This window comes from Scyliorhinus canicula, chromosome 4 (assembly GCF_902713615.1).
Source record: "Scyliorhinus canicula chromosome 4, sScyCan1.1, whole genome shotgun sequence".
NCBI classification, from domain to species: domain Eukaryota; kingdom Metazoa; phylum Chordata; class Chondrichthyes; order Carcharhiniformes; family Scyliorhinidae; genus Scyliorhinus; species Scyliorhinus canicula.
The window spans coordinates 226,412,974-226,424,874 of NC_052149.1; the positions used below are offsets into that span (position 1 = coordinate 226,412,974).

Genomic DNA, 11,901 nt, shown 5'->3' on the forward strand with positions numbered 1-11,901 from the left:
AGTTAGAGCTCATGAAATCAAAGGGACAGTAGCAACATGGATACAAAATTGGGTGAGTGACAGGCGACAGAGAGTAATGGTGAATGGATGTTTTTCTAGGCTGGAGTAAGGTTTATAGTGATGTTCCCCAGGGGTCAGTGTTGGGACTCTTGCTCTTCCTGATCTATATCAATGACCGTCCTAGACCTTGGTGTACAGGGCACAATTTCAAAATATGCAGATGATTCAAAATGTGGCAGCTTTGTGAACTGTGTGGATAGTATCGAACTTCAACAGGACGTGGGCAAGTTGGTGGGATGGGCAGATAGATGGCAGATGAAATTCAATGTGGAGAAATGGGAAGTGATTCATTTTGGTAGGAATAATATGAAGAGACAATATAAACTAGAGGATACAACTCTAAAGGAGGTGCTGGAGGAGAGGGACCTGGGTGTCTGCATGTCTATGTCATTGAATGTGGTTGAGAGAGTGGTGAATAAAGCAGAGTATCTTGGGCTTTATTAATAGGAGCATAGAGTACAAGAGTAAGAAGGTTTTGTTGAATTTGTATCAGACACTAGTTCAGCCTCACCTGGAGTATTGCGCTCAATTCTGGGCTGTACACTTCAGGAAGGATATGAAGGTATTGGAGAGGTCTTTTCGACTTCTTTTTAAGCATCAATTACCTTCTCCCACTGAAGTTTCATAGATCATCATAACTCCTCAACTACTTTGCATAATTTATGAACTGGATCAGACAAGTTGTCCGCAGGTGTTGAATGGTCTTTTGCAAACTGTTCACTTGCCTGTACTCCAACTGCTATATACTGTGTATTGTCACTGGAAAACATCTGTAAACCGATGCCTGGTCATTGATCTTGAAAGATCATTTTATAATTTTAGTCCTTCTTGTTTGCGATTCTTAAATTGCAACTTTGCAAGTACCTCATTGTTTTTCTTATTGTCCTTAACTGAGGTTGATACTACAGTAATGTTACTTGGATCAGTTTTCTGCTCAACTGGACTTGTTTGAGGATGATGAAGAATCCAGCACGAGTTTGTAGATTCAAACAGAAAGTAAATTTATTTACATCAAAAATAAACAGTGCCAACAGTTCACTGCTGGTTCCTTCATCTAGCCGCTTCCACACTGGTCAGCTCTATTTATACTGCTCCACTGCTAATGATTGCAGCATCCCTCCCCCACCCCCATTGCAGGTAGCTCATATTCTTCAAGGAACATGGGGTAACCAATTGTCCTTCGCCAATAGGACCCGGGCAGGTTATAACATGGACCACATTTCAGCAATGTATTTTTGCTCACAGGAACAGCTATAGAATTGTGGTACATCCTCCCTTTGATTCAACCCAGTTTTCATTGAAATTCAAGAATCTCATTGCTCTTGTCCTGGTGTAGTTTCAACAGTTTGTTAGTTTGCTTTTGTGATGAATGTGAGAAATTGTCATATTTTATATATATTTTTTTGCAGTAATTTTGTTAAAACCTGGGTTAAAATGCACACAGACAGTGGGCTGGATCCCCCACCGGCGAGATGCTCCACTTTGCCAGCTGCCCGGGGGTTTCCCGAAGGTGTGGGGCTGTCCCACAATGGGAAACCACATTGACCAGCCGGTGTAACGGAGCATCCCGCTGGCATGCTGAAACAGAAATGTGGCGTGGTGGGGCGAAGAATCCAGCCCAGTATGTTTGCTAGAACTGTGATTAAAAGTGAAGTATTGTGTTTGATCCTGGCTCAACAAGTCAAAGCACATCCTGTGGTAGGAGGCAAAAGAATGCTGTGTGCGTTGAGTGTAATAAAGTAGCTCACGGGAGGGGCCAGGTCTGTCTGAAAAACCTATCGGAGTCGAAGCTGAGCAGAAGTGTTTTCAGTTCAGTCCTAAAAAGTTTTTGTCTCCAAGGACTCTGCACCAAGATAAGTAAGTAAAACCCGATTGTTAACTTAATACGTAAGTGGTATTTGAAATAAATGGGTTTTCTTAATTGGAATGCAGACAGTTTTCAGAAGCAAGTTAAGATGTTGTAGCTGTCAGCTGTAAAGCTATTTTTGTTGTTAATGTGCTTAATTCTGTGTTCAAATTGAAGTTTGTTTTAATATAAAAGCTGTCTACTGGTCAATGTTTTCACTCTTATTTCCGCACAGTTTTACCAAATGCAAATATTTGGCTTTTTAATCTGGAACCTTAACCAAAAGTGGGGTTCTGGTCCAGACCCATAACACTGTTTAATTCAGCATTTAACCAATTATTCTGATTTGCCAGCAATTCCTTTTTCTGTTCAAGGCATTTTCCCCATTACTTCATGGATATTTCTCATGCTTGAAATTCATCCAGTTTTAACTGAAGATCGAGCTTTGTTAAGTTTGCTTTTACAAGTTTATCATTATTGAGACAGTTCAGCTTGGCAGTCAAGTGTTCTTCTTTCCATGATTGATTCTCAATTGCTCGTACCAATTCTCTCCTTTTATGAGCAAACTCTTCTTTACGTGAAAGATAGCTTCCTACGTTATTCAGGTTTTTCTTCAATTGCTTGTTATTTGCGATACGTGTCTCATTTCGGACCACAGTAGCTCTTGAGAGTTGGTTAAAATCAACAGGATCAACCGCCTTTGGCAGGCAAAGCTTAAAATAAAACTAAACATACAGACATGCAGGCACATTTCTTTCACATGAAACTAACCTCCTTTTAGCATGCAAACACAGAAATGCAAATTTAAGCTTAAACTTATATCAGGGGCGAAATTCTCCAACCCCCAGCAGGGTCGGAGAATCGCCTGGGGGCGCCTAAAATCCCGCCCCCGCCGTGGCAGAGATTCTCCGCCACCCGGGAAGTGGCGGGGCAGGAATCTTGCCACTCCGATCGGAGAGGCCCCTGCGGCGATTCTCCGGCCCGGATGGGCCGAAGTCCCGCCGCTGCGAGGCCTCTCCCGCCGCCGAGGTTTGAACCACCTCTCGAACGGTGGGCTCAGCGGTGTGAGCAGGCCCCCGGGGTCCTGGGGGGGCGGGGGGCGATCGAACCCCGGGGGGTGCCCCCATGGTGGCCTGGCCCGCGATCGGGGCCCCCCCCCTCAGAGTCCGGGCCAGTGCCCTGGCTGCACTAGTTTCTTCCGCGTCCGCCACGGCCTCCACCATGGCGGAAGGGGAAGAGAACCCCACATCGCGCATGTGCCGGCAGTGACGTCAGCGGGCAGCTGCCGCTGACGTCATTGCCGGCGCATGCGTGGACCGGCAAAATCCTTTCGGCCAGCCTCGCTGCCGGGGGCGCCGTTTTTTGCGCCGGTCTTCAGGTGGCAACCGCTCCGGCGCGGGGCTGGCCCCCAAAGGTGGGGAGAATTCCCCACATTTGGGGAGACGCGACCCCTGAGTGGTTGGCGCCACTCCCCTACTCCGGCACCCTCCGTCACGCCGGGTAGGGGAGAATGCCGCCCCTTATTCCTAACACAATGCAAATATAAATTATTAAACTATCTCCATTTCCTAACACCATGGCCCTCAATTTCTACTCCAGCAGATCCAGTGACATTGCCAACATAGCACAGTTTATTGTCCGTTGCTGCATCCGGACTTCAGCAAGGTCCTCGGTACGAAGAGTTAATTGTCTTGTTTGAGATTAGAGACATGCAGGAGGGGCAGTTATATGATTTCCCCAGGATACCAAGCTCCCCCATGTTGCAGAAACCCATCGATTGCATTCCCATGATTCTATGGATGTTACATTTCAATGAGGAGATGGACTACAGCCACAAGAGATGCATCTCACTGAGGCTGCAACTGGTTTGTGACCATGCCCAATCCTGCCAGTGAATGCCCGTTACCTTGGCGTCAGTCATGATTGTTTCATCTTGCACCAGTCCGCAGTCCCAGCCATCACCTGGCCACTCCATCGAACCAGAGGGTGGCTGCTCGACGACAAGGACTGCTTGCCCTGCTCGGAGCTGCTGGCTCTCCTTTGCCACCTGGCTGGATGTGGACAACACTCCTACAGCAACAGCAAGACACTTGGCATTGAACTTCTTCCAACATTCCACCCAGGTCCTCATGGCTAGACTCCAGAATCCAGGGAATGGAGTGTAAAAATCAGGAAGTCCTACTAAAAATATACAGGGCATAGTTACACGACACCTGGAGTAACTGTGAGCAGTTTTGGTACCCTGATCTAAGGAAAGATATACTGGCATTGGAGACAGTCCAGAGAAGTTCCATTAGGTTGATCCTAGGTATTGCAGGATTTTCTTATGAGGTGAGGTTTTGAGTAGGTAGGACTGTACTGAATGGAGTTCAGAAGAATGAGAGGAAACCTTATTGAGACATATATGATTCCCAGGGTATTGACAGGTGTAAAGAAACCCTTTGATGTTAAATGCGAGAGTATCCCAAAACACACAAGGGTAACTTGGAACACAGGTTCTTAATGGTGTTTATTTACAATTTTGTATACTGTGAGAAAAGATAAGCAAACCAGGGAGGAATAGTCCAGTCATTTTGTGATCAGTTAATAAAGCATATTTATTAACTTAAAAGAGACACACACAAGGAGTATCATACATTTCAACATTATTATTATTATTAACTATCCGGATGACAATACATGTACATACTCCTTTGATCCCAACTATCTACATTTCCTGAACTCTGAGACGTAGTTTGTTCCCAAACAACATTCAATATTATATAACTCTGAGCTAAACTCAGCAGATAATTACCATGCACAGGTTATTTGTCCACATTTGGGAAAACCATCTTCAGATTCAGTGAGGGCATAATCTTTTTGGTTCAAGTTTTGGATTTTTACCAGCTGCCCTTTTAGCAACAACTTGTTTTCAGGAGAGACTGTTTAATGCAGCTGGGTGTGGCTGTGATGGTAGCTGCTTTTGTGTTCTTTCTCCAGCTATTGTGCTGTGGATATATCATTTTTTTCCTTTTGATGTTTTCCACCTTGTGGACCTGGCTTTTTAGCATATAGGTGCCAATTCCCTTATCTCTCCACTTTGAAGTTTCCTCTTTACCCCATTTTTCCTCCTTTGTCATATAGTTAAATACTTGTTTTTCTCACTGGTATGCTAATTCACATATCAAAACCACCTCACTGATCTTCCCTTATCAGTTCTTTTTATTTTATTCTAATTTCACTTTTTTGATCATAATTTTCCCCAATTGGTAACACAGGGTATATGCTGAGAGGTTGTTTTCCCTTGTGGGAGATTCTAGGACCAGAGGGCATAATCTCAGAGTAAGGGGTCATCCATTTAAGACAGAGATGAGAAGGAATTCCTTCTCTCTGAAGGTAGTGGATCTGTGGAATTCTTTACCTCAGAGGGCTGGGCCATTGAGTATGTTGAAGGCTGAGATAGACAGATTTTTAACCAGAAAGGGAATCAAGGGTTAGGGGGATAAGGTAGGAAAGTGGAGTTGAGGATCATCAAATCAGGTCAATCCTGATCTCACTGAATGGCAGACGAGCCGACTTGATGGGTCGAATTGCCTAGTTTGCTCCTATATCTTTTGGTCTCCTTTCATAGATGTCCATGGTTATCTGATTCTGCTGCCAGTAAAGTATTTGTCTGCAGGTTCTCTTGGCCCCTCCAGATAGAGCACCTCTCTTGTCCTTTGAATCTTCTGCACCAGGGCCTTCAATACTGCATCGGAGAAGATGGCAACCTTCTCTCTGCCCTGTGACGCAAGTTTGTTACTTTTCCACAAGTGTTTTCCAGCCAGTTGAATGAGCTACTATAGCCAGCATGCAACTCCCCTCTTCTGAACTTGGCTATGTTGTGCAGGTGCCAGTGTTGGACTGGGGTTGGCACAGTAAGAAGTCTTACAACACCAGGTTAAAGTCCACTCACTTGATGAAGGAGCTACGTCCCAAAAGCTCTTGATTCCAAATAAACCTGTTGGACTTTAACCTGGTGTTGTAAGACTTCTTACTGAACTTGGCAACACATGGCTAAAGTTTGAGTCCTGCCTGCATTGCTTTCAATGGGCTAATCACAGATTGAGATCCCTGTGTCTGTTAATGGGCTTTAGCAAATTTTTAACCATAGAATCCAACAACATGGAGGGAGGCCATTTGGCCAAATGTGGCTATGCTGGCTCTTTGAAAGAGCAATCCAGTTAGCTGCTCCTTTTCCATAGCCTCCCTACATTTGCTTGTTCCTCGCATCTCCAAGTATCCCGTGACCAGCCTACTCCCCCTCCTAATTCATATGTTCGTCTGCTTGCCCAGCCATCCATGGACCCCATTCTAAACTGCCTCTGATCTCACTCCAAATTATTCACATTGCTGAATTACAAAAGTGCAGAGGCTTTGGTGTAAGCTGAAATGTAATTAAAACTAACTGATGTGGGGTGGGTGGAGGAGAGCTTCCCCCAAGACATACCGAAAGCTTGTGAGGGGTTAATGCTGCATAAAGCTCGGACAATGCAGAACCAACAAGGTCCCAATAATTTTCCAGCCTTCCTGTGAACTGCACTTCTAGGAAAGAGCAAACTGCATTTACAGGAAAGGGCAGCTTGTAATTCTTTTTGACAAATCTAGGCTTGTCAGTTATTGTTAAAGAAATCTCCAAGCTTTCCGTTGCTTAAAGGAGAGTGATTACTGTGAGAGCCATCAATCTGCTGGATGGTTCTGAACTTTCCTTTGGTTCAGTTCATGGATGCGCTGGCAGGCAATCCTGAATTGTGCCATTGCAAAGATCCAGGACTGGCGCCGGCGGGCAGCAAGGGAGAGAGAAAGGGGAAAGGCTACTTATTCAGAATGGGACAGGTTTGCTAAGGGTGGGGGGAGTTGGAGGGGTGGCACAGGGGTCAATTGTTCACAATTTTGATGCTGGAGTCAAAAACATAATTTCTAAATTTTCAGCTGTCAGCAAAATGGGATGGGGAGTAATGGGGAGGTGGTGATGGGGTGGTTGGCAGGGGACATTGTGGGGGTACAGTTAACACAGGAGGGCTGCAATGAGTTACCAGAGGCCATTAATAAATTTTCAGAAGAGACATATAATTGGCATATGACTTTCAGCATAGATAAGTGTGTTACTTTGATCCCAGACCAGATCCCAACAGTGACTCACATCCTGGGCAGTAACCCCAATGTATAATTTAATTTTGTAACTGTGTGGAAAGGATTCCTTGCTTCAGGAGTGATTTCACGAAAAATAGGGATATGGTATATTAAAACAACTTTATCACTAACACAGTATTAAAATATCTTTAACATCGCACAAGAAAATAACTGACAATTATTGTTTAAACAATGTCAATAAATGCAGTGACACAGTAACCCTTAACTGCTATCTTTATTCCCACTCAAACAGCAAGAAAATACATTCAAGCTCTCTATCCAATTTAATTACGCTCAGGAATACCTGTTTTACAGATATCTCTGGATACTCTACTTCAAGAAATAAAGATCGCTTCACCCTGCTTCAAAGAAAAAATCTGAATCCTGTTAGAACCAAACAGAAACTCTGGCTGTATTTCTTCAGAAGCTGCTTCAACTGGGTTGTTCACCTTTTCAACCACACTTCCAATGATAGACCTTTTTTTCTTTATTTGTTTGGGGATGTATGCATCGCTGGCTGAGCTGGCATTTATTGCCCATCCCTGAGGGCATTTAAGGTCAACCACATTTCTGTGGGTCTGGAGTCACATGTAGGCCAGACCAGGCAAAGATGAAAGCTTTCCTTCCCTAAAGGACACAAGTAGGCTTACATTAACACTGCAATGAAGTTACTGTGAAAATCCCCAACATTCCGGCGCTTGTTCGGGTACACTGAGGGAGAATTCAGAATGCCCAAATTACCTAACAAGCACGTCATTCGGGACTTGTGGGAGGAAACCGGACACCCGACTAGGGGCTTTTCACAGCAACTTCATTGCAGTGTTAATGTCAGCCTACTTGTGACACTATTAAAGATTACATCAGTGAACCAGATGGGCTTTTACGATAATCGTCAATGGTTTCATGGTCATCATTAGATTTTTAACTCCAGATTTAAAAAAAAAATTGAAATCAAGTTCCACCATTTGTCCTGACGGGATTCAAACCCAGGTCCCCAGAGCATTACTCTGGTTCCTGGATTACTAGTCCAGCGACAATACCACTACGCCACTGCCCCCTTTAATGTAACTGTAGTGAGAGCAAAACCTTGACTTCTGTTCAGCTTCATCGAAAACTCCACTGCAAAATGCCTGATACCTTGGCTCCACCCACCAATTACATCATATTACCAAGTTGAAATTTAATTAACTGCACAGGGAACCCCCTCCCTCCCCCCTCCCCCACCGCCCGCCCCTTAATCCAAACAAAACTGCACTGGCCCAAGCTTTTTCCGATGCCCTAATTGCACTCTGGCTCCCAACCTTTCAAACCAGGATTCTTTCAAAACATGACTGCAGCAGTCGCACACACGAACCCAGGCTTTTAACCCTTACTGCACCAAAGACCTATAATACAATATATCCCAAATCCCTACATTCATCACAGTGGGGTCTTCCATTTCGGTAAGAATCTAAATGGAATAGAGGAACAGAAGGATATTTCAGCACCAAAACACAAATCACTGAAAGTAGCAACATGGGCTATAAAAAGCAAACAAAATACCTTGGTTTAATTCTCAAGGGAGTAGAATTGAAAAGTCGAGAAACTAAACTTGAACCTGGGTGAGGATCGCAGGATCACTCCGTCCACAGTGTCTGCAGATGGATGAACTGGCAAACAGGCCACCTGTTGAAGTCACACTAAGGGAAGAGGTGACAGGGAACGGCATCTGTCATGATCAATAGGCTATCAATTACCTTGAATGTTTGTTCATCCAAATCCGATTACCATTTTCTGTAAACCACGGAGGCACCTTGTAGTCTAACTGCTTGAGACCCAATTGTCAATCCAAATAAATCAACTGGAACAGGACCTGAGCAGCAAGACTTCTGTGGAGCAATCTATTTATAGCCATTCTTTTGCATGCTTGACCATGCATAGATTACTTCAATCATTTCTGCACAAATCTTATCCTTGAAAATCACTTTTTAAACCTCCATTCTTCTGATTCCAGTAATAAGAACCAAACGTTAAAACTTCAAACAGACACAAAGGTATAGTTGCATCAAACTCAGTTTACTTTTTGTTGCTGTTGGCTTTTCTCCATGGAAACAATCCTTCCTCATGTGGAAATTAATGGTGAAGTTACCAGGCGCCATTCTGGTTAAAGAAGGTGAGTTCTGAGGGAGGTGTGGGCTGCATCATTGGGTCATTTAGCACACTGTGCCTGCACCGGCTTTCCAGATGAGCATGGTGACTGAGTTCCATTACCGTGCCTTTCCCTCTACCCTTTTGACATAGTTTCTATTGAAGTATTCATCTAATGACTTCTTGAATTCCTCGATTGAACCTGCCTCCACCATACAGAGGTGTACAAGGATAGCCAGAGACTTTTCCCCAGGGCGGAAATGGCTGTCATGAGGGGACATAATTTTAAGGTGATTGGAGGAAGGTATAGTGGAGATTTCAGAGGTAGGTTCTTTACACAATCGCTTCACAGCTCCAAGGTCCCAGGTTCGATTCCGGCTTGAGTCACTGTCTGTGCGGAGTCTGCACATCCTCCCTGTGTGTGCGTGGGTTTCCTCCGGGTGCTCCGGTTTCCTCCCACAGTCCAAAGATGTGCAGGTTAGGTGGATTGGTCATGATAAATTGCCCTTAGTGACCAAAATTGCCCTTAGTGTTGGGTGGTGTTACTGGGTTATGGGGATAGGGATAGGGTGAAGGTGTTAACCTTGGGTAGGGTGCTCTTTCCAGGAGCCGGTGCAGACTCAATGGGCCGAATGGCCTCCTTCTGCACTGTAAATTCTATGAAATTCTATGATATGATACACAGAGAGTGGTGGGTGTGTGGAATGCACTGCCAGCAGAGGTGGTGGAGTCTGAGTCATTAGGGACATTTAAGCGACTCTTAAACAAGCACATGGACAGCAGTAAATTGAAAGGGTGTAGGTTAGGTTGATCTTCGATTGGGATAAATGGTCGGCATAACATCGTGGGCTGTACTGTGCTGTACTGTTCTATGTTTTATACTTCCAGGCAGTGCATTCCAGACCAGAACTGCTCGGTGTGTGAAAAAGCTTTTTCTCACATCACGCTTGATCCTTTTGAAAATCTCTTTAAATCTGTACCCTCTCAAACTTGATCCCTTTGCCAGGAGGAACAGTTTCTCCCTGTCTACTCCGTTCAGCTCCCTCGTGATTTTGAACATCTGTCAAATCTCCTCTTAGCCTCCTCCTCTCAAGGAGAAGAGTCCCAACCTCTGGAATCTATCCTCACAACTGAAGTTTCTCATCCCTGGAAGCATCGTTGTAAATCTCTTCTGCATTCTCGTCAATCTGTTCACTTCCTTCCTATAGTGTGAAGCCCAGAATTGTACATAATACTCCAGCTGAGGTCTTGTGTTAGTTCAGCTTAACCTCCTTGCTCTTGGATTCTATGCCCCCCCACCCCCTCCCCCGCCCCAGCACCGTGCATTCAAATACATCAGTGGGGGTGGTGAGGAGTTCTGGAAAATACTCCCCAACATATGTGCCTGACATTGTGCAACAGAAGCAGTTAATAGTGGAACACTGTGATGAAACAGACATGTTGACATTGGCACAGGTGTGATTGTTGACATGATAAAACACGCACAGTTACCAACAAAGTAAAAGGTGCACACAGGTCTTTGATGTAGTGATGCGCTCACAATGTAACAACACAGTGATGATTGTGGCATGGTGCAGGGGTAATGCCACTGAACTAGTCATCCAGCAGCCCCGGTGTGGTGAATCACAATCCTAGTAATTCACACTGTGTTATATTGTATGTGTTGTGTCTCTGTAAGCTCAGTATATGAGCAGTTGCACGGCTCTGCCCATAGGGGGAGATGAGGAGTCTGTACTGGGCTCCACCCTTGGCTCCGCCCATGGCTCCTCCCACTAACTGGAAGTATAAAGATCTGAAGTTGTGAGCCTGCTGCCAGTTCATCTCGTCGCAGGCAGGCTCAGTTGCAAGACTATTAAAACCACTGTTCACTTCCAACCACGTGTCCTGTGAATTGATGGTCACATCACCCGGCAAATGATCTCGGGTCACAGGTTCAAGTCCCATTCTGGCAGCTGGCTGAATTTAAATTCAATTAATTTTTTTAAAATCTGGAATTACAAACTAGGCTCAATACCCATCTGGTTCACTCACGTCCTTTAGGGAAGGAGTCCTCACCCAGTCTGACCGACGTGTGTCTCCAGACCCGCAGCAATGTGTTTGACTCATTCGCCTGAGGAAGGAGCAGTGCTCCGAAAGCTAGTGTTTGAAACAAACATGTTGGGCTTTAACCTGGTGTTGTAAGACTTCTTACTTTGACTCTGAACTACCCCTTGAAATGGCCCAACAAACCACACAGTTCAGGATAGCCAAGAAATGCTGGCCCAGCCAGCGCTGGCCACATCCCATCAAAGAATAAAGGGAAGAAAATCCACTCACATGGTGAAGCACATTCAATGTGCTGTAGAAGGGTCGCTTGTCTTGAAACGTGAACTCAATTTTTTCGCTCCACAGATTCTGCCAGACCTGCTGAGTTTATCCAGCGTTTTCTGTTTTTATTTCCATTTACTGGCACGGTTACACCCCCGTGTTCCTGATTTATGGTGAAAAACATGAAGTTCAGCGAACATTAACATGCGTGTCAACCACTGTCATGGTGAACTGTGCAAGTGCCTTTAAAATGATAAAATCACTGATGTGGCGAAAGTTGCAAATTGCTGACGTAAATCTCTGGCACAACCGGCGGAATCTCGCCGTCTCAGAAATAATTCATACGGCTGATTCACTGCCATAGCAAAGGAGGCACAACTGATTGGCACAGCGGAGTGTACCATCTTTAC

The 11,901-nt window shown here is 44.8% G+C and overlaps 1 long non-coding RNA gene across 1 annotated transcript in view; it reads left to right on the plus strand.

Annotated features, from left to right (window-relative positions):
- The window catches only part of LOC119965419, a 67,367-nt gene extending 59,677 nt beyond the window's left edge, over nt 1-7,690 (plus strand). Inside the window, exon 3 of the long non-coding RNA XR_005460511.1 lies at nt 7,373-7,690. This is a non-coding gene — a long non-coding RNA (uncharacterized LOC119965419). The remainder of the gene's footprint in view (nt 1-7,372) is intronic.
- Nucleotides 7,691-11,901: the final 4,211 nt, after the last annotated feature.